Here is a 20712-nt window from a genome sequence, read left to right as displayed (position 1 = left end):
AAACAAAAAAGGGAGGGGTGCAACACGAGGACTTCCCAGGGGGTCACCCATCCTAGTACTACTCTCGCCCAAGCATGCTTAACTTCGGAGTTCTGATGGGATCCGGTGCATTAGTGCTGGTATGATCGCACCCACCATGTTCCTTTCGCTTTATTCTTTTAAACTGCCCCGTCCTGTGAAGCAGTGTGGCTTTTCTGGACCCGAATTCATTTTAAGCGTCAATTCAAGAATTTCCCCTCATCCTTTTATTTATTTACTTTTACATTTTTTTCTTGTTGATTTGCACCATTTTTTTTTCCCTCGTCGCGCAACTCTCAATTATTCTGAAATTGATCCTTCACGCTTGCACTTATACATTTGCGCCGACAACTTTGACCGACGATCCGGGTTTCGATCCAGCCGTACCGTTCCTGACTTGTCTCGCGCCTTCAGATCCGCCTTCATGCTTCGATGAGAAGCAAAATATAAAGCAATCGTTCCGACGGAGCTAAATTACTACAGCATAAAGAACGAAGGGGAAATTTGGATTTCGAAACAAAAAAGGGAGGGGTGCAACACGAGGATTTCCCAGGGGGTCACCTAGGGGTGTCAACGGGCCGGGTCCGGGCCGGAATTCATTATTCCGGACCCGGACCCGGAGCCGACCCGTTTACCCGACGGGTCTTTTATTCGGTGTTCCGGATCCGGACCCGGCGAGTCTCGGATCCGGGTCGGGTCTACCCGAACAAATTTGCCAAAATTTATAATTTCTAACAAAAAAGAGAAAAAGATATATTTGTAAACTAATTTCTAGCTAATGCAAAGAAAAAACCAAATAAGAAAATAAATCAAATTGATTTTACTCAAATACATCATCCTAATCAAATTATATTGATAATATATATTTTTTATAAATTATTAAATCATTTATATCCGAATCCGGGTCTAATACGGGTCGGAATACTATATTCCGTATCCGACCCGTTTTTTTGTTTGAAAAAACGGATCCGGATCCGGATAACGGAATTAAATCCCTACCCATACCCGCAAAAATTTCAGGGATCCGATCCGGATCCGGGTGTAGACCCGACCCGTTGACCGGCCTAGGGTCACCCATCCTAGTACTACTGTCGCCCAAGCACGCTTAACTTCGAAGTTCTGATGGGATCCGGTGCATTAGTGCTGGTATGATCGCACCCGCCATGTTCCTTTCGCTTTATTCTTTTAAACTGCCACGTCCTGTGAAGCAGTTTGGCTTTTCTGGACCCGAATTCATTCTAAGCGTCAATTCATGAATTTCCTCTCATCCTTTTATTTATTTACTTTTATATTTTTTTCTTGTTGCTTTGCACCTTTTTTTTCCCTCGTCGCACAACTCTCAATTATCCTGAAATTGATCCTTCACGCTTGCGCTTATGCATTTGCGCCGACAACTTTGACCGACGATCCGGGCTTCGATCCAGCCGTACCGTTCCTGACTTGTCTCGCGCCTTCAGATCCGCCTTCATGCTTCGATGAGAAGCAAAATATAAAGCAATCGTTCCGACGGAGCTAAATTACTACAGCATAAAGAACGAAGGGAAAATTTGGATTTCGAAACAAAAAAGGGAGGGGTGCAACACGAGGATTTCCCAGGGGGTCACCTAGGGGTGTCAACGGGCCGGGTCCGGGCCGGAATTCATTATTCCGGACCCGGACCCGGAGCCGACCCGTTTACCCGACGGGTCTTTTATTCGGTGTTCCGGATCCGGACCCGGCGAGTCTCGGATCCGGGTCGGGTCTACCCGAACAAATTTGCCAAAATTTATAATTTCTAACAAAAAAGAGAAAAAGATATATTTGTAAACAAATTTCTAGCTAATGCAAAGAAAAAACCAAATAAGAAAATAAATCAAATTGATTTTACTCAAATACATCATCCTAATCAAATTATATTGATAATATATATTTTTTATAAATTATTAAATCATTTATATCCGGATCCGGGTCTAATACGGGTCGGAATACTATATTCCGTATCCGACCCGTTTTTTTGTTTGAAAAAACGGATCCGGATCCGGATAACGGAATTAAATCCCTACCCATACCCGCAAAAATTTCAGGGATCCGATCCGGATCCGGGTGTAGACCCGACCCGTTGACAGGCCTAGGGTCACCCATCCTAGTACTACTGTCGCCCAAGCACGCTTAACTTCGAAGTTCTGATGGGATCCGGTGCATTAGTGCTGGTATGATCGCACCCGCCATGTTCCTTTCGCTTTATTCTTTTAAACTGCCACGTCCTGTGAAGCAGTTTGGCTTTTCTGGACCCGAATTCATTCTAAGCGTCAATTCATGAATTTCCTCTCATCCTTTTATTTATTTACTTTTATATTTTTTTCTTGTTGCTTTGCACCTTTTTTTTCCCTCGTCGCACAACTCTCAATTATCCTGAAATTGATCCTTCACGCTTGCGCTTATGCATTTGCGCCGACAACTTTGACCGACGATCCGGGCTTCGATCCAGCCGTACCGTTCCTGACTTGTCTCGCGCCTTCAGATCCGCCTTCATGCTTCGATGAGAAGCAAAATATAAAGCAATCGTTCCGACGGAGCTAAATTACTACAGCATAAAGAACGAAGGGAAAATTTGGATTTCGAAACAAAAAAGGGAGGGGTGCAACACGAGGATTTCCCAGGGGGTCACCTAGGGGTGTCAACGGGCCGGGTCCGGGCCGGAATTCATTATTCCGGACCCGGACCCGGAGCCGACCCGTTTACCCGACGGGTCTTTTATTCGGTGTTCCGGATCCGGACCCGGCGAGTCTCGGATCCGGGTCGGGTCTACCCGAACAAATTTGCCAAAATTTATAATTTCTAACAAAAAAGAGAAAAAGATATATTTGTAAACAAATTTCTAGCTAATGCAAAGAAAAAACCAAATAAGAAAATAAATCAAATTGATTTTACTCAAATACATCATCCTAATCAAATTATATTGATAATATATATTTTTTATAAATTATTAAATCATTTATATCCGGATCCGGGTCTAATACGGGTCGGAATACTATATTCCGTATCCGACCCGTTTTTTTGTTTGAAAAAACGGATCCGGATCCGGATAACGGAATTAAATCCCTACCCATACCCGCAAAAATTTCAGGGATCCGATCCGGATCCGGGTGTAGACCCGACCCGTTGACCGGCCTAGGGTCACCCATCCTAGTACTACTGTCGCCCAAGCACGCTTAACTTCGAAGTTCTGATGGGATCCGGTGCATTAGTGCTGGTATGATCACACCCGCCATGTTCCTTTCGCTTTATTCTTTTAAACTGCCACGTCCTGTGAAGCAGTTTGGCTTTTCTGGACCCGAATTCATTCTAAGCGTCAATTCATGAATTTCCTCTCATCCTTTTATTTATTTACTTTTATATTTTTTTCTTGTTGCTTTGCACCTTTTTTTTCCCTCGTCGCACAACTCTCAATTATCCTGAAATTGATCCTTCACGCTTGCGCTTATGCATTTGCGCCGACAACATTGACCGACGATCCGGGCTTCGATTCAGCCGTACCGTTCCTGACTTGTCTCGCGCCTTCAGATCCGCCTTCATGCTTCGATGAGAAGCAAAATATAAAGCAATCGTTCCGACGGAGCTAAATTACTACAGCATAAAGAACGAAGGGAAAATTTGGATTTCGAAACAAAAAAGGGAGGGGTGCAACACGAGGATTTCCCAGGGGGTCACCTAGGGGTGTCAACGGGCCGGGTCCGGGCCGGAATTCTTTATTCCGGACCCGGACCCGGATCCGACCCGTTTACCCGACGGGTCTTTTATTCGGTGTTCCGGATCCGGACCCGGCGAGTCTCGGATCCGGGTCGGGTCTACCCGAACAAATTTGCCAAAATTTATAATTTCTAACAAAAAAGAGAAAAAGATATATTTGTAAACTAATTTCTAGCTAATGCAAAGAAAAAACCAAATAAGAAAATAAATCAAATTGATTTTACTCAAATACATCATCCTAATCAAATTATATTGATAATATATATTTTTTATAAATTATTAAATCATTTATATCCGGATCCGGGTCTAGTACGGGTCGGAATACTATATTCCGTATCCGACCCGTTTTTTTGTTTGAAAAAACGGATTCGGATCCGGATAACGGAATTAAATCCCTACCCATACCAGCAAAAATTTCAAGGATCCGATCCGGATCCGGGTGTAGACCCGACCCGTTGACCGGCCTAGGGTCACCCATCCTAGTACTACTGTCGCCCAAGCACGCTTAACTTCGAAGTTCTGATGGGATCCGGTGCATTAGTGCTGGTATGATCGCACCCGCCATGTTCCTTTCGCTTTATTCTTTTAAACTGCCACGTCCTGTGAAGCAGTTTGGCTTTTCTGGACCCGAATTCATTCTAAGCGTCAATTCATGAATTTCTTCTCATCCTTTTATTTATTTACTTTTATATTTTTTTCTTGTTGCTTTGCACCTTTTTTTTCCCTCGTCGCACAACTCTCAATTATCCTGAAATTGATCCTTCACGCTTGCGCTTATACATTTGCGCCGACAACTTTGACCGACGATCCGGGCTTCGATCCAGCCGTACCGTTCCTGACTTGTCTCGCGCCTTCAGATCCGCCTTCATGCTTCGATAAGAAGCAAAATATAAAGCAATCGTTCCGACGGAGCTAAATTACTACAGCATAAAGAACGAAGGGGAAATTTGGATTTCGAAACAAAAAAGGGAGGGGTGCAACACGAGGACTTCCCAGGGGGTCACCCATCCTAGTACTACTCTCGCCCAAGCATGCTTAACTTCGGAGTTCTGATGGGATCCGGTGCATTAGTGCTGGTATGATCGCACCCACCATGTTCCTTTCGCTTTATTCTTTTAAACTGCCCCGTCCTGTGAAGCAGTGTGGCTTTTCTGGACCCGAATTCATTTTAAGCGTCAATTCAAGAATTTCCCCTCATCCTTTTATTTATTTACTTTTACATTTTTTTCTTGTTGATTTGCACCATTTTTTTTTCCCTCGTCGCGCAACTCTCAATTATTCTGAAATTGATCCTTCACGCTTGCACTTATACATTTGCGCCGACAACTTTGACCGACGATCCGGGTTTCGATCCAGCCGTACCGTTCCTGACTTGTCTCGCGCCTTCAGATCCGCCTTCATGCTTCGATGAGAAGCAAAATATAAAGCAATCGTTCCGACGGAGCTAAATTACTACAGCATAAAGAACGAAGGGGAAATTTGGATTTCGAAACAAAAAAGGGAGGGGTGCAACACGAGGATTTCCCAGGGGGTCACCTAGGGGTGTCAACGGGCCGGGTCCGGGCCGGAATTCATTATTCCGGACCCGGACCCGGATCCGACCCGTTTACCCGACGGGTCTTTTATTCTGTGTTCCGGATCCGGACCCGGCGAGTCTCGGATCCGGGTCGGGTCTACCCGAACAAATTTGCCAAAATTTATAATTTCTAACAAAAAAGAGAAAAAAATATATTTGTAAACTAATTTCTAACTAATGCAAAGAAAAAACCAAATAAGAAAATAAATCAAATTGATTTTACTCAAATACATCATCCTAATCAAATTATATTGATAATATATATTTTTTATAAATTATTAAATCATTTATATCCGGATCCGGGTCTAATACGGGTCGGAATACTATATTCCGTATCCGACCCATTTTTTTGTTTGAAAAAACGGATCCGGATCCGGATAACGGAATTAAATCCCTACCCATACCCGAAAAAATTTCAGCGATCCGATCCGGATCCGGGTCTAGACCCGACCCGTTGACAGGCCTAGGGTCACCCATCCTAGTACTACTGTCGCCCAAGCACGCTTAACTTCGGAGTTCTGATGGGATCCGGTGCATTAGTGCTGGTATGATCGCACCCGCCATGTTTCTTTCGCTTTATTCTTTTAAACTGCCACGTCCTGTGAAGCAGTTTGGCTTTTCTGGACCCGAATTCATTTTAAGCGTCAATTCAAGAATTTCCCCTCATCCTTTTATTTATTTACTTTTACATTTTTTTCTTGTTGATTTGCACCATTTTTTTTTCCCTCGTCGCGCAACTCTCAATTATTCTGAAATTGATCCTTCACGCTTGCACTTATACATTTGCGCCGACAACTTTGACCGACGATCCGGGCTTCGATCCAGCCGTACCGTTCCTGACTTGTCTCGCGCCTTCAGATCCGCCTTCATGCTTCGATAAGAAGCAAAATATAAAGCAATCGTTCCGACGGAGCTAAATTACTACAGCATAAAGAACGAAGGGGAAATTTGGATTTCGAAACAAAAAAGGGAGGGGTGCAACACGAGGACTTCCCAGGGGGTCACCCATCCTAGTACTACTCTCGCCCAAGCATGCTTAACTTCGGAGTTCTGATGGGATCCGGTGCATTAGTGCTGGTATGATCGCACCCACCATGTTCCTTTCGCTTTATTCTTTTAAACTGCCCCGTCCTGTGAAGCAGTGTGGCTTTTCTGGACCCGAATTCATTTTAAGCGTCAATTCAAGAATTTCCCCTCATCCTTTTATTTATTTACTTTTACATTTTTTTCTTGTTGATTTGCACCATTTTTTTTTCCCTCGTCGCGCAACTCTCAATTATTCTGAAATTGATCCTTCACGCTTGCACTTATACATTTGCGCCGACAACTTTGACCGACGATCCGGGTTTCGATCCAGCCGTACCGTTCCTGACTTGTCTCGCGCCTTCAGATCCGCCTTCATGCTTCGATGAGAAGCAAAATATAAAGCAATCGTTCCGACGGAGCTAAATTACTACAGCATAAAGAACGAAGGGGAAATTTGGATTTCGAAACAAAAAAGGGAGGGGTGCAACACGAGGATTTCCCAGGGGGTCACCTAGGGGTGTCAACGGGCCGGGTCCGGGCCGGAATTCATTATTCCGGACCCGGACCCGGAGCCGACCCGTTTACCCGACGGGTCTTTTATTCGGTGTTCCGGATCCGGACCCGGCGAGTCTCGGATCCGGGTCGGGTCTACCCGAACAAATTTGCCAAAATTTATAATTTCTAACAAAAAAGAGAAAAAGATATATTTGTAAACTAATTTCTAGCTAATGCAAAGAAAAAACCAAATAAGAAAATAAATCAAATTGATTTTACTCAAATACATCATCCTAATCAAATTATATTGATAATATATATTTTTTATAAATTATTAAATCATTTATATCCGAATCCGGGTCTAATACGGGTCGGAATACTATATTCCGTATCCGACCCGTTTTTTTGTTTGAAAAAACGGATCCGGATCCGGATAACGGAATTAAATCCCTACCCATACCCGCAAAAATTTCAGGGATCCGATCCGGATCCGGGTGTAGACCCGACCCGTTGACCGGCCTAGGGTCACCCATCCTAGTACTACTGTCGCCCAAGCACGCTTAACTTCGAAGTTCTGATGGGATCCGGTGCATTAGTGCTGGTATGATCGCACCCGCCATGTTCCTTTCGCTTTATTCTTTTAAACTGCCACGTCCTGTGAAGCAGTTTGGCTTTTCTGGACCCGAATTCATTCTAAGCGTCAATTCATGAATTTCCTCTCATCCTTTTATTTATTTACTTTTATATTTTTTTCTTGTTGCTTTGCACCTTTTTTTTCCCTCGTCGCACAACTCTCAATTATCCTGAAATTGATCCTTCACGCTTGCGCTTATGCATTTGCGCCGACAACTTTGACCGACGATCCGGGCTTCGATCCAGCCGTACCGTTCCTGACTTGTCTCGCGCCTTCAGATCCGCCTTCATGCTTCGATGAGAAGCAAAATATAAAGCAATCGTTCCGACGGAGCTAAATTACTACAGCATAAAGAACGAAGGGAAAATTTGGATTTCGAAACAAAAAAGGGAGGGGTGCAACACGAGGATTTCCCAGGGGGTCACCTAGGGGTGTCAACGGGCCGGGTCCGGGCCGGAATTCATTATTCCGGACCCGGACCCGGAGCCGACCCGTTTACCCGACGGGTCTTTTATTCGGTGTTCCGGATCCGGACCCGGCGAGTCTCGGATCCGGGTCGGGTCTACCCGAACAAATTTGCCAAAATTTATAATTTCTAACAAAAAAGAGAAAAAGATATATTTGTAAACAAATTTCTAGCTAATGCAAAGAAAAAACCAAATAAGAAAATAAATCAAATTGATTTTACTCAAATACATCATCCTAATCAAATTATATTGATAATATATATTTTTTATAAATTATTAAATCATTTATATCCGGATCCGGGTCTAATACGGGTCGGAATACTATATTCCGTATCCGACCCGTTTTTTTGTTTGAAAAAACGGATCCGGATCCGGATAACGGAATTAAATCCCTACCCATACCCGCAAAAATTTCAGGGATCCGATCCGGATCCGGGTGTAGACCCGACCCGTTGACCGGCCTAGGGTCACCCATCCTAGTACTACTGTCGCCCAAGCACGCTTAACTTCGAAGTTCTGATGGGATCCGGTGCATTAGTGCTGGTATGATCGCACCCGCCATGTTCCTTTCGCTTTATTCTTTTAAACTGCCACGTCCTGTGAAGCAGTTTGGCTTTTCTGGACCCGAATTCATTCTAAGCGTCAATTCATGAATTTCCTCTCATCCTTTTATTTATTTACTTTTATATTTTTTTCTTGTTGCTTTGCACCTTTTTTTTCCCTCGTCGCACAACTCTCAATTATCCTGAAATTGATCCTTCACGCTTGCGCTTATGCATTTGCGCCGACAACTTTGACCGACGATCCGGGCTTCGATCCAGCCGTACCGTTCCTGACTTGTCTCGCGCCTTCAGATCCGCCTTCATGCTTCGATGAGAAGCAAAATATAAAGCAATCGTTCCGACGGAGCTAAATTACTACAGCATAAAGAACGAAGGGAAAATTTGGATTTCGAAACAAAAAAGGGAGGGGTGCAACACGAGGATTTCCCAGGGGGTCACCTAGGGGTGTCAACGGGCCGGGTCCGGGCCGGAATTCATTATTCCGGACCCGGACCCGGAGCCGACCCGTTTACCCGACGGGTCTTTTATTCGGTGTTCCGGATCCGGACCCGGCGAGTCTCGGATCCGGGTCGGGTCTACCCGAACAAATTTGCCAAAATTTATAATTTCTAACAAAAAAGAGAAAAAGATATATTTGTAAACAAATTTCTAGCTAATGCAAAGAAAAAACCAAATAAGAAAATAAATCAAATTGATTTTACTCAAATACATCATCCTAATCAAATTATATTGATAATATATATTTTTTATAAATTATTAAATCATTTATATCCGGATCCGGGTCTAATACGGGTCGGAATACTATATTCCGTATCCGACCCGTTTTTTTGTTTGAAAAAACGGATCCGGATCCGGATAACGGAATTAAATCCCTACCCATACCCGCAAAAATTTCAGGGATCCGATCCGGATCCGGGTGTAGACCCGACCCGTTGACCGGCCTAGGGTCACCCATCCTAGTACTACTGTCGCCCAAGCACGCTTAACTTCGAAGTTCTGATGGGATCCGGTGCATTAGTGCTGGTATGATCACACCCGCCATGTTCCTTTCGCTTTATTCTTTTAAACTGCCACGTCCTGTGAAGCAGTTTGGCTTTTCTGGACCCGAATTCATTCTAAGCGTCAATTCATGAATTTCCTCTCATCCTTTTATTTATTTACTTTTATATTTTTTTCTTGTTGCTTTGCACCTTTTTTTTCCCTCGTCGCACAACTCTCAATTATCCTGAAATTGATCCTTCACGCTTGCGCTTATGCATTTGCGCCGACAACATTGACCGACGATCCGGGCTTCGATTCAGCCGTACCGTTCCTGACTTGTCTCGCGCCTTCAGATCCGCCTTCATGCTTCGATGAGAAGCAAAATATAAAGCAATCGTTCCGACGGAGCTAAATTACTACAGCATAAAGAACGAAGGGAAAATTTGGATTTCGAAACAAAAAAGGGAGGGGTGCAACACGAGGATTTCCCAGGGGGTCACCTAGGGGTGTCAACGGGCCGGGTCCGGGCCGGAATTCTTTATTCCGGACCCGGACCCGGATCCGACCCGTTTACCCGACGGGTCTTTTATTCGGTGTTCCGGATCCGGACCCGGCGAGTCTCGGATCCGGGTCGGGTCTACCCGAACAAATTTGCCAAAATTTATAATTTCTAACAAAAAAGAGAAAAAGATATATTTGTAAACTAATTTCTAGCTAATGCAAAGAAAAAACCAAATAAGAAAATAAATCAAATTGATTTTACTCAAATACATCATCCTAATCAAATTATACTGATAATATATATTTTTTATAAATTATTAAATCATTTATATCCGGATCCGGGTCTAGTACGGGTCGGAATACTATATTCCGTATCCGACCCGTTTTTTTGTTTGAAAAAACGGATTCGGATCCGGATAACGGAATTAAATCCCTACCCATACCAGCAAAAATTTCAAGGATCCGATCCGGATCCGGGTGTAGACCCGACCCGTTGACCGGCCTAGGGTCACCCATCCTAGTACTACTGTCGCCCAAGCACGCTTAACTTCGAAGTTCTGATGGGATCCGGTGCATTAGTGCTGGTATGATCGCACCCGCCATGTTCCTTTCGCTTTATTCTTTTAAACTGCCACGTCCTGTGAAGCAGTTTGGCTTTTCTGGACCCGAATTCATTCTAAGCGTCAATTCATGAATTTCTTCTCATCCTTTTATTTATTTACTTTTATATTTTTTTCTTGTTGCTTTGCACCTTTTTTTTCCCTCGTCGCACAACTCTCAATTATCCTGAAATTGATCCTTCACGCTTGCGCTTATACATTTGCGCCGACAACTTTGACCGACGATCCGGGCTTCGATCCAGCCGTACCGTTCCTGACTTGTCTCGCGCCTTCAGATCCGCCTTCATGCTTCGATAAGAAGCAAAATATAAAGCAATCGTTCCGACGGAGCTAAATTACTACAGCATAAAGAACGAAGGGGAAATTTGGATTTCGAAACAAAAAAGGGAGGGGTGCAACACGAGGACTTCCCAGGGGGTCACCCATCCTAGTACTACTCTCGCCCAAGCATGCTTAACTTCGGAGTTCTGATGGGATCCGGTGCATTAGTGCTGGTATGATCGCACCCACCATGTTCCTTTCGCTTTATTCTTTTAAACTGCCCCGTCCTGTGAAGCAGTGTGGCTTTTCTGGACCCGAATTCATTTTAAGCGTCAATTCAAGAATTTCCCCTCATCCTTTTATTTATTTACTTTTACATTTTTTTCTTGTTGATTTGCACCATTTTTTTTTCCCTCGTCGCGCAACTCTCAATTATTCTGAAATTGATCCTTCACGCTTGCACTTATACATTTGCGCCGACAACTTTGACCGACGATCCGGGTTTCGATCCAGCCGTACCGTTCCTGACTTGTCTCGCGCCTTCAGATCCGCCTTCATGCTTCGATGAGAAGCAAAATATAAAGCAATCGTTCCGACGGAGCTAAATTACTACAGCATAAAGAACGAAGGGGAAATTTGGATTTCGAAACAAAAAAGGGAGGGGTGCAACACGAGGATTTCCCAGGGGGTCACCTAGGGGTGTCAACGGGCCGGGTCCGGGCCGGAATTCATTATTCCGGACCCGGACCCGGATCCGACCCGTTTACCCGACGGGTCTTTTATTCTGTGTTCCGGATCCGGACCCGGCGAGTCTCGGATCCGGGTCGGGTCTACCCGAACAAATTTGCCAAAATTTATAATTTCTAACAAAAAAGAGAAAAAAATATATTTGTAAACTAATTTCTAACTAATGCAAAGAAAAAACCAAATAAGAAAATAAATCAAATTGATTTTACTCAAATACATCATCCTAATCAAATTATATTGATAATATATATTTTTTATAAATTATTAAATCATTTATATCCGGATCCGGGTCTAATACGGGTCGGAATACTATATTCCGTATCCGACCCATTTTTTTGTTTGAAAAAACGGATCCGGATCCGGATAACGGAATTAAATCCCTACCCATACCCGAAAAAATTTCAGCGATCCGATCCGGATCCGGGTCTAGACCCGACCCGTTGACAGGCCTAGGGTCACCCATCCTAGTACTACTGTCGCCCAAGCACGCTTAACTTCGGAGTTCTGATGGGATCCGGTGCATTAGTGCTGGTATGATCGCACCCGCCATGTTTCTTTCGCTTTATTCTTTTAAACTGCCACGTCCTGTGAAGCAGTTTGGCTTTTCTGGACCCGAATTCATTTTAAGCGTCAATTCAAGAATTTCCCCTCATCCTTTTATTTATTTACTTTTACATTTTTTTCTTGTTGATTTGCACCATTTTTTTTTCCCTCGTCGCGCAACTCTCAATTATTCTGAAATTGATCCTTCACGCTTGCACTTATACATTTGCGCCGACAACTTTGACCGACGATCCGGGCTTCGATCCAGCCGTACCGTTCCTGACTTGTCTCGCGCCTTCAGATCCGCCTTCATGCTTCGATAAGAAGCAAAATATAAAGCAATCGTTCCGACGGAGCTAAATTACTACAGCATAAAGAACGAAGGGGAAATTTGGATTTCGAAACAAAAAAGGGAGGGGTGCAACACGAGGACTTCCCAGGGGGTCACCCATCCTAGTACTACTCTCGCCCAAGCATGCTTAACTTCGGAGTTCTGATGGGATCCGGTGCATTAGTGCTGGTATGATCGCACCCACCATGTTCCTTTCGCTTTATTCTTTTAAACTGCCCCGTCCTGTGAAGCAGTGTGGCTTTTCTGGACCCGAATTCATTTTAAGCGTCAATTCAAGAATTTCCCCTCATCCTTTTATTTATTTACTTTTACATTTTTTTCTTGTTGATTTGCACCATTTTTTTTTCCCTCGTCGCGCAACTCTCAATTATTCTGAAATTGATCCTTCACGCTTGCACTTATACATTTGCGCCGACAACTTTGACCGACGATCCGGGTTTCGATCCAGCCGTACCGTTCCTGACTTGTCTCGCGCCTTCAGATCCGCCTTCATGCTTCGATGAGAAGCAAAATATAAAGCAATCGTTCCGACGGAGCTAAATTACTACAGCATAAAGAACGAAGGGGAAATTTGGATTTCGAAACAAAAAAGGGAGGGGTGCAACACGAGGATTTCCCAGGGGGTCACCTAGGGGTGTCAACGGGCCGGGTCCGGGCCGGAATTCATTATTCCGGACCCGGACCCGGAGCCGACCCGTTTACCCGACGGGTCTTTTATTCGGTGTTCCGGATCCGGACCCGGCGAGTCTCGGATCCGGGTCGGGTCTACCCGAACAAATTTGCCAAAATTTATAATTTCTAACAAAAAAGAGAAAAAGATATATTTGTAAACTAATTTCTAGCTAATGCAAAGAAAAAACCAAATAAGAAAATAAATCAAATTGATTTTACTCAAATACATCATCCTAATCAAATTATATTGATAATATATATTTTTTATAAATTATTAAATCATTTATATCCGAATCCGGGTCTAATACGGGTCGGAATACTATATTCCGTATCCGACCCGTTTTTTTGTTTGAAAAAACGGATCCGGATCCGGATAACGGAATTAAATCCCTACCCATACCCGCAAAAATTTCAGGGATCCGATCCGGATCCGGGTGTAGACCCGACCCGTTGACCGGCCTAGGGTCACCCATCCTAGTACTACTGTCGCCCAAGCACGCTTAACTTCGAAGTTCTGATGGGATCCGGTGCATTAGTGCTGGTATGATCGCACCCGCCATGTTCCTTTCGCTTTATTCTTTTAAACTGCCACGTCCTGTGAAGCAGTTTGGCTTTTCTGGACCCGAATTCATTCTAAGCGTCAATTCATGAATTTCCTCTCATCCTTTTATTTATTTACTTTTATATTTTTTTCTTGTTGCTTTGCACCTTTTTTTTCCCTCGTCGCACAACTCTCAATTATCCTGAAATTGATCCTTCACGCTTGCGCTTATGCATTTGCGCCGACAACTTTGACCGACGATCCGGGCTTCGATCCAGCCGTACCGTTCCTGACTTGTCTCGCGCCTTCAGATCCGCCTTCATGCTTCGATGAGAAGCAAAATATAAAGCAATCGTTCCGACGGAGCTAAATTACTACAGCATAAAGAACGAAGGGAAAATTTGGATTTCGAAACAAAAAAGGGAGGGGTGCAACACGAGGATTTCCCAGGGGGTCACCTAGGGGTGTCAACGGGCCGGGTCCGGGCCGGAATTCATTATTCCGGACCCGGACCCGGAGCCGACCCGTTTACCCGACGGGTCTTTTATTCGGTGTTCCGGATCCGGACCCGGCGAGTCTCGGATCCGGGTCGGGTCTACCCGAACAAATTTGCCAAAATTTATAATTTCTAACAAAAAAGAGAAAAAGATATATTTGTAAACAAATTTCTAGCTAATGCAAAGAAAAAACCAAATAAGAAAATAAATCAAATTGATTTTACTCAAATACATCATCCTAATCAAATTATATTGATAATATATATTTTTTATAAATTATTAAATCATTTATATCCGGATCCGGGTCTAATACGGGTCGGAATACTATATTCCGTATCCGACCCGTTTTTTTGTTTGAAAAAACGGATCCGGATCCGGATAACGGAATTAAATCCCTACCCATACCCGCAAAAATTTCAGGGATCCGATCCGGATCCGGGTGTAGACCCGACCCGTTGACAGGCCTAGGGTCACCCATCCTAGTACTACTGTCGCCCAAGCACGCTTAACTTCGAAGTTCTGATGGGATCCGGTGCATTAGTGCTGGTATGATCGCACCCGCCATGTTCCTTTCGCTTTATTCTTTTAAACTGCCACGTCCTGTGAAGCAGTTTGGCTTTTCTGGACCCGAATTCATTCTAAGCGTCAATTCATGAATTTCCTCTCATCCTTTTATTTATTTACTTTTATATTTTTTTCTTGTTGCTTTGCACCTTTTTTTTCCCTCGTCGCACAACTCTCAATTATCCTGAAATTGATCCTTCACGCTTGCGCTTATGCATTTGCGCCGACAACATTGACCGACGATCCGGGCTTCGATTCAGCCGTACCGTTCCTGACTTGTCTCGCGCCTTCAGATCCGCCTTCATGCTTCGATGAGAAGCAAAATATAAAGCAATCGTTCCGACGGAGCTAAATTACTACAGCATAAAGAACGAAGGGAAAATTTGGATTTCGAAACAAAAAAGGGAGGGGTGCAACACGAGGATTTCCCAGGGGGTCACCTAGGGGTGTCAACGGGCCGGGTCCGGGCCGGAATTCATTATTCCGGACCCGGACCCGGAGCCGACCCGTTTACCCGACGGGTCTTTTATTCGGTGTTCCGGATCCGGACCCGGCGAGTCTCGGATCCGGGTCGGGTCTACCCGAACAAATTTGCCAAAATTTATAATTTCTAACAAAAAAGAGAAAAAGATATATTTGTAAACAAATTTCTAGCTAATGCAAAGAAAAAACCAAATAAGAAAATAAATCAAATTGATTTTACTCAAATACATCATCCTAATCAAATTATATTGATAATATATATTTTTTATAAATTATTAAATCATTTATATCCGGATCCGGGTCTAATACGGGTCGGAATACTATATTCCGTATCCGACCCGTTTTTTTGTTTGAAAAAACGGATCCGGATCCGGATAACGGAATTAAATCCCTACCCATACCCGCAAAAATTTCAGGGATCCGATCCGGATCCGGGTGTAGACCCGACCCGTTGACCGGCCTAGGGTCACCCATCCTAGTACTACTGTCGCCCAAGCACGCTTAACTTCGAAGTTCTGATGGGATCCGGTGCATTAGTGCTGGTATGATCGCACCCGCCATGTTCCTTTCGCTTTATTCTTTTAAACTGCCACGTCCTGTGAAGCAGTTTGGCTTTTCTGGACCCGAATTCATTCTAAGCGTCAATTCATGAATTTCCTCTCATCCTTTTATTTATTTACTTTTATATTTTTTTCTTGTTGCTTTGCACCTTTTTTTTCCCTCGTCGCACAACTCTCAATTATCCTGAAATTGATCCTTCACGCTTGCGCTTATGCATTTGCGCCGACAACTTTGACCGACGATCCGGGCTTCGATCCAGCCGTACCGTTCCTGACTTGTCTCGCGCCTTCAGATCCGCCTTCATGCTTCGATGAGAAGCAAAATATAAAGCAATCGTTCCGACGGAGCTAAATTACTACAGCATAAAGAACGAAGGGGAAATTTGGATTTCGAAACAAAAAAGGGAGGGGTGCAACACGAGGATTTCCCAGGGGGTCACCTAGGGGTGTCAACGGGCCGGGTCTGGGCCGGAATTCATTATTCCGGACCCGGACCCGGATCCGACCCGTTTACCCGACGGGTCTTTTATTCTGTGTTCCGGATCCGGACCCGGCGAGTCTCGGATCCGGGTCGGGTCTACCCGAACAAATTTGCCAAAATTTATAATTTCTAACAAAAAAGAGAAAAAAATATATTTGTAAACTAATTTCTAACTAATGCAAAGAAAAAACCAAATAAGAAAATAAATCAAATTGATTTTACTCAAATACATCATCCTAATCAAATTATATTGATAATATATATTTTTTATAAATTATTAAATCATTTATATCCGGATCCGGGTCTAATACGGGTCGGAATACTATATTCCGTATCCGACCCATTTTTTTGTTTGAAAAAACGGATCCGGATCCGGATAACGGAATTAAATCCCTACCCATACCCGAAAAAATTTCAGCGATCCGATCCGGATCCGGGTCTAGACCCGACCCGTTGACAGGCCTAGGGTCACCCATCCTAGTACTACTGTCGCCCAAGCACGCTTAACTTCGGAGTTCTGATGGGATCCGGTGCATTAGTGCTGGTATGATCGCACCCGCCATGTTTCTTTCGCTTTATTCTTTTAAACTGCCACGTCCTGTGAAGCAGTTTGGCTTTTCTGGACCCGAATTCATTTTAAGCGTCAATTCAAGAATTTCCCCTCATCCTTTTATTTATTTACTTTTACATTTTTTTCTTGTTGATTTGCACCATTTTTTTTTCCCTCGTCGCGCAACTCTCAATTATTCTGAAATTGATCCTTCACGCTTGCACTTATACATTTGCGCCGACAACTTTGACCGACGATCCGGGCTTCGATCCAGCCGTACCGTTCCTGACTTGTCTCGCGCCTTCAGATCCGCCTTCATGCTTCGATAAGAAGCAAAATATAAAGCAATCGTTCCGACGGAGCTAAATTACTACAGCATAAAGAACGAAGGGGAAATTTGGATTTCGAAACAAAAAAGGGAGGGGTGCAACACGAGGACTTCCCAGGGGGTCACCCATCCTAGTACTACTCTCGCCCAAGCATGCTTAACTTCGGAGTTCTGATGGGATCCGGTGCATTAGTGCTGGTATGATCGCACCCACCATGTTCCTTTCGCTTTATTCTTTTAAACTGCCCCGTCCTGTGAAGCAGTGTGGCTTTTCTGGACCCGAATTCATTTTAAGCGTCAATTCAAGAATTTCCCCTCATCCTTTTATTTATTTACTTTTACATTTTTTTCTTGTTGATTTGCACCATTTTTTTTTCCCTCGTCGCGCAACTCTCAATTATTCTGAAATTGATCCTTCACGCTTGCACTTATACATTTGCGCCGACAACTTTGACCGACGATCCGGGTTTCGATCCAGCCGTACCGTTCCTGACTTGTCTCGCGCCTTCAGATCCGCCTTCATGCTTCGATGAGAAGCAAAATATAAAGCAATCGTTCCGACGGAGCTAAATTACTACAGCATAAAGAACGAAGGGGAAATTTGGATTTCGAAACAAAAAAGGGAGGGGTGCAACACGAGGATTTCCCAGGGGGTCACCTAGGGGTGTCAACGGGCCGGGTCCGGGCCGGAATTCATTATTCCGGACCCGGACCCGGAGCCGACCCGTTTACCCGACGGGTCTTTTATTCGGTGTTCCGGATCCGGACCCGGCGAGTCTCGGATCCGGGTCGGGTCTACCCGAACAAATTTGCCAAAATTTATAATTTCTAACAAAAAAGAGAAAAAGATATATTTGTAAACTAATTTCTAGCTAATGCAAAGAAAAAACCAAATAAGAAAATAAATCAAATTGATTTTACTCAAATACATCATCCTAATCAAATTATATTGATAATATATATTTTTTATAAATTATTAAATCATTTATATCCGAATCCGGGTCTAATACGGGTCGGAATACTATATTCCGTATCCGACCCGTTTTTTTGTTTGAAAAAACGGATCCGGATCCGGATAACGGAATTAAATCCCTACCCATACCCGCAAAAATTTCAGGGATCCGATCCGGATCCGGGTGTAGACCCGACCCGTTGACCGGCCTAGGGTCACCCATCCTAGTACTACTGTCGCCCAAGCACGCTTAACTTCGAAGTTCTGATGGGATCCGGTGCATTAGTGCTGGTATGATCGCACCCGCCATGTTCCTTTCGCTTTATTCTTTTAAACTGCCACGTCCTGTGAAGCAGTTTGGCTTTTCTGGACCCGAATTCATTCTAAGCGTCAATTCATGAATTTCCTCTCATCCTTTTATTTATTTACTTTTATATTTTTTTCTTGTTGCTTTGCACCTTTTTTTTCCCTCGTCGCACAACTCTCAATTATCCTGAAATTGATCCTTCACGCTTGCGCTTATGCATTTGCGCCGACAACTTTGACCGACGATCCGGGCTTCGATCCAGCCGTACCGTTCCTGACTTGTCTCGCGCCTTCAGATCCGCCTTCATGCTTCGATGAGAAGCAAAATATAAAGCAATCGTTCCGACGGAGCTAAATTACTACAGCATAAAGAACGAAGGGGAAATTTGGATTTCGAAACAAAAAAGGGAGGGGTGCAACACGAGGATTTCCCAGGGGGTCACCTAGGGGTGTCAACGGGCCGGGTCTGGGCCGGAATTCATTATTCCGGACCCGGACCCGGATCCGACCCGTTTACCCGACGGGTCTTTTATTCTGTGTTCCGGATCCGGACCCGGCGAGTCTCGGATCCGGGTCGGGTCTACCCGAACAAATTTGCCAAAATTTATAATTTCTAACAAAAAAGAGAAAAAAATATATTTGTAAACTAATTTCTAACTAATGCAAAGAAAAAACCAAATAAGAAAATAAATCAAATTGATTTTACTCAAATACATCATCCTAATCAAATTATATTGATAATATATATTTTTTATAAATTATTAAATCATTTATATCCGGATCCGGGTCTAATACGGGTCGGAATACTATATTCCGTATCCGACCCATTTTTTTGTTTGAAAAAACGGATCCGGATCCGGATAACGGAATTAAATCCCTACCCATACCCGAAAAAATTTCAGCGATCCGATCCGGATCCGGGTCTAGACCCGACCCGTTGACAGGCCTAGGGTCACCCATCCTAGTACTACTGTCGCCCAAGCACGCTTAACTTCGGAGTTCTGATGGGATCCGGTGCATTAGTGCTGGTATGATCGCACCCGCCATGTTTCTTTCGCTTTATTCTTTTAAACTGCCACGTCCTGTGAAGCAGTTTGGCTTTTCTGGACCCGAATTCATTTTAAGCGTCAATTCAAGAATTTCCCCTCATCCTTTTATTTATTTACTTTTACATTTTTTTCTTGTTGATTTGCACCATTTTTTTTTCCCTCGTCGCGCAACTCTCAATTATTCTGAAATTGATCCTTCACGCTTGCACTTATACATTTGCGCCGACAACTTTGACCGACGATCCGGGCTTCGATCCAGCCGTACCGTTCCTGACTTGTCTCGCGCCTTCAGATCCGCCTTCATGCTTCGATAAGAAGCAAAATATAAAGCAATCGTTCCGACGGAGCTAAATTACTACAGCATAAAGAACGAAGGGGAAATTTGGATTTCGAAACAAAAAAGGGAGGGGTGCAACACGAGGACTTCCCAGGGGGTCACCCATCCTAGTACTACTCTCGCCCAAGCATGCTTAACTTCGGAGTTCTGATGGGATCCGGTGCATTAGTGCTGGTATGATCGCACCCACCATGTTCCTTTCGCTTTATTCTTTTAAACTGCCCCGTCCTGTGAAGCAGTGTGGCTTTTCTGGACCCGAATTCATTTTAAGCGTCAATTCAAGAATTTCCCCTCATCCTTTTATTTATTTACTTTTACATTTTTTTCTTGTTGATTTGCACCATTTTTTTTTCCCTCGTCGCGCAACTCTCAATTATTCTGAAATTGATCCTTCACGCTTGCACTTATACATTTGCGCCGACAACTTTGACCGACGATCCGGGTTTCGATCCAGCCGTACCGTTCCTGACTTGTCTCGCGCCTTCAGATCCGCCTTCATGCTTCGATGAGAAGCAAAATATAAAGCAATCGTTCCGACGGAGCTAAATTACTACAGCATAAAGAACGAAGGGGAAATTTGGATTTCGAAACAAAAAAGGGAGGGGTGCAACACGAGGATTTCCCAGGGGGTCACCTAGGGGTGTCAACGGGCCGGGTCCGGGCCGGAATTCATTATTCCGGACCCGGACCCGGAGCCGACCCGTTTACCCGACGGGTCTTTTATTCGGTGTTCCGGATCCGGACCCGGCGAGTCTCGGATCCGGGTCGGGTCTACCCGAACAAATTTGCCAAAATTTATAATTTCTAACAAAAAAGAGAAAAAGATATATTTGTAAACTAATTTCTAGCTAATGCAAAGAAAAAACCAAATAAGAAAAT

The 20712-nt window shown here is 43.9% G+C and overlaps 7 non-coding genes and 16 pseudogenes across 7 annotated transcripts; all 23 read right to left on the bottom strand.

The window, feature by feature from the left end:
• Positions 1 to 14: 14 nt before the first annotated feature.
• LOC140017764 (5S ribosomal RNA) lies at positions 15 to 133 on the bottom strand. The gene has a single exon (XR_011824070.1). It is a non-coding gene; the product is annotated as a 5S ribosomal RNA (ribosomal RNA).
• A 927-nt stretch (positions 134 to 1060) lies between these two features.
• LOC140019487 (5S ribosomal RNA) lies at positions 1061 to 1178 on the bottom strand (annotated as a pseudogene).
• A 919-nt stretch (positions 1179 to 2097) lies between these two features.
• Positions 2098 to 2221, bottom strand: LOC140020048 (5S ribosomal RNA; annotated as a pseudogene).
• Positions 2222 to 3146: 925 nt separating this feature from the next.
• LOC140020398 (5S ribosomal RNA) lies at positions 3147 to 3264 on the bottom strand (annotated as a pseudogene).
• A 925-nt stretch (positions 3265 to 4189) lies between these two features.
• On the bottom strand, positions 4190 to 4307 carry LOC140019486 (5S ribosomal RNA; annotated as a pseudogene).
• A 411-nt stretch (positions 4308 to 4718) lies between these two features.
• LOC140017763 (5S ribosomal RNA) lies at positions 4719 to 4837 on the bottom strand. Its single transcript, XR_011824069.1, has one exon. It is a non-coding gene; the product is annotated as a 5S ribosomal RNA (ribosomal RNA).
• A 927-nt stretch (positions 4838 to 5764) lies between these two features.
• On the bottom strand, positions 5765 to 5882 carry LOC140018610 (5S ribosomal RNA; annotated as a pseudogene).
• Positions 5883 to 6295: 413 nt separating this feature from the next.
• LOC140017762 (5S ribosomal RNA) lies at positions 6296 to 6414 on the bottom strand. Its single transcript, XR_011824068.1, has one exon. It is a non-coding gene; the product is annotated as a 5S ribosomal RNA (ribosomal RNA).
• Positions 6415 to 7341: 927 nt separating this feature from the next.
• LOC140019485 (5S ribosomal RNA) lies at positions 7342 to 7459 on the bottom strand (annotated as a pseudogene).
• Positions 7460 to 8384: 925 nt separating this feature from the next.
• LOC140019484 (5S ribosomal RNA) lies at positions 8385 to 8502 on the bottom strand (annotated as a pseudogene).
• A 925-nt stretch (positions 8503 to 9427) lies between these two features.
• Positions 9428 to 9545, bottom strand: LOC140020397 (5S ribosomal RNA; annotated as a pseudogene).
• A 925-nt stretch (positions 9546 to 10470) lies between these two features.
• Positions 10471 to 10588, bottom strand: LOC140019483 (5S ribosomal RNA; annotated as a pseudogene).
• Positions 10589 to 10999: 411 nt separating this feature from the next.
• LOC140017761 (5S ribosomal RNA) lies at positions 11000 to 11118 on the bottom strand. Its single transcript, XR_011824067.1, has one exon. It is a non-coding gene; the product is annotated as a 5S ribosomal RNA (ribosomal RNA).
• A 927-nt stretch (positions 11119 to 12045) lies between these two features.
• On the bottom strand, positions 12046 to 12163 carry LOC140018609 (5S ribosomal RNA; annotated as a pseudogene).
• A 413-nt stretch (positions 12164 to 12576) lies between these two features.
• Positions 12577 to 12695, bottom strand: LOC140017760 (5S ribosomal RNA). Its single transcript, XR_011824066.1, has one exon. It is a non-coding gene; the product is annotated as a 5S ribosomal RNA (ribosomal RNA).
• A 927-nt stretch (positions 12696 to 13622) lies between these two features.
• On the bottom strand, positions 13623 to 13740 carry LOC140019482 (5S ribosomal RNA; annotated as a pseudogene).
• A 919-nt stretch (positions 13741 to 14659) lies between these two features.
• On the bottom strand, positions 14660 to 14783 carry LOC140020047 (5S ribosomal RNA; annotated as a pseudogene).
• A 925-nt stretch (positions 14784 to 15708) lies between these two features.
• On the bottom strand, positions 15709 to 15826 carry LOC140019480 (5S ribosomal RNA; annotated as a pseudogene).
• A 925-nt stretch (positions 15827 to 16751) lies between these two features.
• Positions 16752 to 16869, bottom strand: LOC140018608 (5S ribosomal RNA; annotated as a pseudogene).
• Positions 16870 to 17282: 413 nt separating this feature from the next.
• Positions 17283 to 17401, bottom strand: LOC140017759 (5S ribosomal RNA). Its single transcript, XR_011824065.1, has one exon. It is a non-coding gene; the product is annotated as a 5S ribosomal RNA (ribosomal RNA).
• A 927-nt stretch (positions 17402 to 18328) lies between these two features.
• Positions 18329 to 18446, bottom strand: LOC140019479 (5S ribosomal RNA; annotated as a pseudogene).
• Positions 18447 to 19371: 925 nt separating this feature from the next.
• On the bottom strand, positions 19372 to 19489 carry LOC140018607 (5S ribosomal RNA; annotated as a pseudogene).
• Positions 19490 to 19902: 413 nt separating this feature from the next.
• LOC140017758 (5S ribosomal RNA) lies at positions 19903 to 20021 on the bottom strand. The gene has a single exon (XR_011824064.1). It is a non-coding gene; the product is annotated as a 5S ribosomal RNA (ribosomal RNA).
• Positions 20022 to 20712: the final 691 nt, after the last annotated feature.

The sequence above is a fragment of the Coffea arabica genome, chromosome 11c (genome assembly GCF_036785885.1).
Source record: "Coffea arabica cultivar ET-39 chromosome 11c, Coffea Arabica ET-39 HiFi, whole genome shotgun sequence".
NCBI lineage: Eukaryota > Viridiplantae > Streptophyta > Magnoliopsida > Gentianales > Rubiaceae > Coffea > Coffea arabica.
Note: the sequence above shows the minus strand (reverse complement) of the source record. Positions and strands in the feature narration are given on the sequence as shown.